Source organism: Chelmon rostratus, chromosome 5, assembly GCF_017976325.1.
Source record: "Chelmon rostratus isolate fCheRos1 chromosome 5, fCheRos1.pri, whole genome shotgun sequence".
NCBI classification, from domain to species: domain Eukaryota; kingdom Metazoa; phylum Chordata; class Actinopteri; order Chaetodontiformes; family Chaetodontidae; genus Chelmon; species Chelmon rostratus.
Window position 1 is genome coordinate 8,401,835 of NC_055662.1, and position 4,727 is coordinate 8,406,561.

The following is a 4,727-nucleotide window of genomic DNA, read 5'->3' on the forward strand; positions in this document are numbered from 1 at the left end:
CGAAGTACATATGGCATGGTGTATGCCTATGTGATATATTTATGTATGTGATGTATGAACATATGAATAATATGTTAATTGAATCTAATAATGAGATAAATGCAGTACTATCATTATCAACGTCCACATGAACATTAAAGTCACCTACAATAATAATTTTTTTTTTAAGGACTAACCCTGGACCAGGAGGGTGGTACACTTTGACAAATAAAACTGTCTGTGATGTTTTCAAGGTTCGGTTTGAAAGATTAAGAACAAGGCTTTCAAATGAATTATCATTGAGTCTAGATCTAGATTTAGTTTCCCATAAGTATATTTCAGATGATTGTGATCACATGCTACAGATCAAACTGCACAAAAGGGTGAAATGTGAAATACTTTTCCGATTCTCAGTGTACACATATGAATATTTATCTGACAGATGGAGAACACATTGTTGTGAAGAGGGTGGATCACGGTAAAGTGAACTAAACAGCGCGTGTTGTTGGATCCACTATTCTCTGCAAGTCCAAACCAGCTCAGCATTCGGAACATCTAACACAGTGAAAAGGTCTGACCCTCTGTCCAGGATGATGTTATCATTCCAACTTAGAGTTACACTTTAGTCACAATCTGTGAAATTCCTTATCAATTCTGCTCTCAACTGTGGCAAATTCAAAGTCGTGTCTCAAATTATTCAACACTGCAATTAGCACTGTTTGCGGGCTGCATGAAAAGAAACAAAGCATAGCAAAAAGCAGCTGATGGTGGGAGCTGACAGTCTGTAAGGTGCACTGAAAATTGGGATCTGGTGTGGACTGAAATCTTAAACATGGATTAACTTTCTCTTAAAATCCCTGACAGAACTTTCTTGAATGTAAATCAGCAATATATGGAGGGACAAAATACTGGTGTAAGACAAAACAAAAACTTTATGATCAACGTGTGAGGACTGGTGTGATCGTGTTTCCTGCTCATGTCTGAGGTGAATCGTCTGCCTGGTGGCAGAAGACAAAAATACATATTTGGCTCCACCAAGTGACCAAATCAAGTCAATGCAACTGATGAGCTTTGCTGCTGAATTACAGTCTCATGATGTGATCTTAGACACAGGATGACAAGTCACTGTCTCACTGGATGCCACTCAACATTAATCCTGTATTTCCCTGAATCCATCATGTTCAACATAGATAACACAAAACAGAACAGAACAGTTGAGAGTGTAGAAACACCATAAAGTGTAAAAAGTGGTGTCTCAAACACTGCTGTTTCTGTGCGGCACTAAAAATGATGTGTCATTGAATGGCATGCAAACATCAAATAATATGTAAGACCACAGTGTTCAAATATCTGCATAGCGAAAAAACCCAAACAAGCTAAGATGTCCTGTAAGATTGTAAAAAAAAAAAAAAAAAAGAGGGATCAGGTATAAACACAAGGAGAATGTGCAAACTGCAAACAGCTGACTGGCATGTTTAAACCCTGACTCTCTGGCTGCAGGGTGGAAAGGTTAAAATCTGAGCCACCGAGCAGCCAAAACAGTCAATTCTTCCACTCTAAACATGCATTCTGCCAGAGTGCCCTGAAGCTCTGAATAGTCATGAATTCAGAGTCAGTTAAATGCCTTTAGTGTGAACAGGTTGTCTCATTTAAAACGTGTCCTCCTGATTTGCCTGCCTCTCAGATGTCCTCTCAGGACCAGGTTGGGAGTCACTGACCTGGATTCTACATTTTAGATTTTCGCTGTGGTCTGAGCGCTGCAGATGAATCAGCTTTGGCCACCTGCCATTATTGTTCTGCGCCTGTCAATAAAATGTGCTGCAGCCCAGGCTGCTTCTGCCGGCGTCACAGACAAACACACTGGGAAAACCAATTAATCATTTCTGAATGTGAAAGCCTGCAGCTCTCCATCTTGTACCATCTCTTTAATTTCTTTGCAGCTGCTCTGATGAATATTTTTATTTTAGCAATGACCACATTGCTTTCTGGCCCACAGCACTACTCTATAGGCTCATTCTCACTGCTCTGCAGCTATCACAGCTGGTAATAAAGGAACCTGAGCATACAGCACATTCTAGTTTGATCCCACTGGAAATGTGTGTTTACCTGCCTGTCTTTGGCCTCTGTTTTTACACACTTCATTGCACTTATTCTAAGTGCATTACATTATACACATCTCCATGCATTGGTACTTACTTGCTGTCCTGCCCTGAGATATTGCTACGAATTTTGTACATATTATATTTGTATATTATATTTGAGATTGCTTCACATCGTCTTGAATCCAACACGCTGCATAACTAATGTAGTTGAGTTCTTGTGTTTGATAGCAAGTTGTCGTGTCTTCTTCACTAAACTGTTGTCATACCACACACACACACACACGCATGCACGCACGCGCACACACACTCAGATCACACCCAACTTTGCACTCAGCCTTCATTTTGATCCCAACTATCCTATTATGTGGTTTTGAAAGTATTCAAAACCCCATAATAGGTGTCTCCAGGACCACATTTTGCCATGATGACACACACAGACAGACTCAGAAGGTGAAAACAACCGTAATCGTAAAACAGGGCCTAACAGCGGCAGAGGTACAGACGAGTCGTGAAGTGAGTGAACTGACTCAGTCAAGTCAGCCAAACAGTGACGTCTGAAGGTTAACCTTAGCTAATATTAGCTGGTATAAGCGACTGCTCACCCCAGACCAAGTCAGGCTGTAGCAGCAGCAAAACTATCGAGTGTGTTGACTTGAACAAGGTTGTGTTTCATTTCTTCTCAAGTTAACTTTTCTTCTATAAGATGAAGAACGTGTTTGTTTTTATTTATTCATCCATTTTATTTTCCATTTAGACGCTTCTTTTTGTCCAAACTGTTATTTAAACTACAGGCCTGAGGCGTGATTCATGGCTAAGTGGGGCCGTTGATGCCATCTCAGATATCACTTCTTCTCTGCAACAACCTACATGTTTGAATGTGTGAGCAGAGAAAGAGCTTTTATGTTTGCTGCTCCTTCTGCCTGATATCAAATCAGCTCTCTTTGTGAATTCACATCACTGCTGCAGAAATGCTTCAAAATGGAATCCGTATCTGCCTCGTGCACACACACACACACACAAACACACACACACACACACACACACACACACACACACACAGTAAACATGCAAACAAATGCCCATCTCCTCTCCTGAGAAACCATAGACACATCACATCCATATGTGCGTTTCTGCATCCTATCACGCGCCATCTTGCACGTGTCGTTTTGACACAATGTCTCTGTTTGCTGCTCTAACATGCCAGTTGTGTTTTGTCTTGAAACAAATATTACTCTATATGGGATGGGTTGTAGTTATTTCTATAATTTCATACAGCTCTTGGGTCGTTTAAAGGTGATATTGAGGTTGTATTTATGATGATTGCACTTGCTATTCATGATTTGCTTAATCACATATCTGTTTTTCCTGGAAAAATAAAGATTAACCAAAGAATTTTAATTAATTGTAACTAAATTTCGCTTATTTTAGCCTCTTTATTACAGCGAAACCTGAGTTGGCGTCACCCTAACACATAAGTGCATAATTCCTCTATAAATGTCAAAAAAGGGGTCAACGTCGCTCACACCTCACCTGTCAATCAGACCGCTTGCCGCGCGCGCGCGCGGACGCAGTAACGCGCTCAGCCGGGGGAGGAAAGAGAGCGCGAGAGGCGGACAGAGGGAGGAGAGGATGCGGACAGGCTGCCGGATGGACGCTTTCTCCACGGATGCTCGAATGTGCAAACACGACCTTTCTCCTTTTAAATCGTCCTCGAGGCTCGTTTGAAGGCTCTGGAAACTCATCAGGTGAGATCCACCCTGAGCTGAACGCGCACTCATTTGTCACTCTGTGGGGGAGAATGACGAGGCAGGGCGAGTGGCAGGTGCACCGTCCTCTTAGTGAGTGGATTTAAGCTGAAGTGGTTTTTAATTACGAATAAAAGTATCTTGTATCTTGTGTTTAAATTAACTAATATATAAAAGAAAGAAGAAATTATGCCTCAGCTGCATGTCAGTAAATCTGTGGCTGGCGCTCTGTTATAAGCCCGTCAGTGTGTGTCAGAGTTGAATCTTTAAAACAAAGGAGAAGAGAAGTTGTTTAGCAGGTTTACAGATGATGGCAGTCATTCAGTTTGGAGAATAACAGCCTGATCTGACATCCACTCACTGTATCCAGCAGGAATGTCATGAATGAAGTGTGCTGTATGTGTGTATGTGTGAGTGGGCGACAGTCCAGAACAACAACAAGGATTGTTCTTGCATGTTTTTCTCCCATATACACTCTTGGAGAGAAACACGGCCGAGAAGTTCACTTCGGAGTCGAATGGTTTGGTAAAGTTTTGATTCTGACGCATTTTCTTCTCTTTCGAAGCTTCCTGAGCAGCATTTCCTCTGCTGCTGGCAGACAGGGAGTGACTGTTGATGTAATGTAATACTTCCTGCCTTCTGAATAATGAATGGAGAGGACACACTCATTGACCATTATACACTGATCTGCTCTCTCTCCTCTCTCTTTCCATCTTTCTCCGGTTTTCTCCCCTCACAGCGTCAGCTCTTTTGTTTGAAACCTCACTCCCAGCTTCCTCAAACAGATCCGTCTATGCTAAATGTCACCGTGCTGTCGGAAAAGCTCACTTCTCCATGATAACGTTTCAGTCACTTCAGCAAATATTGACTTTGAATCTCCGCTGTCTCCTCAGGTGATAAG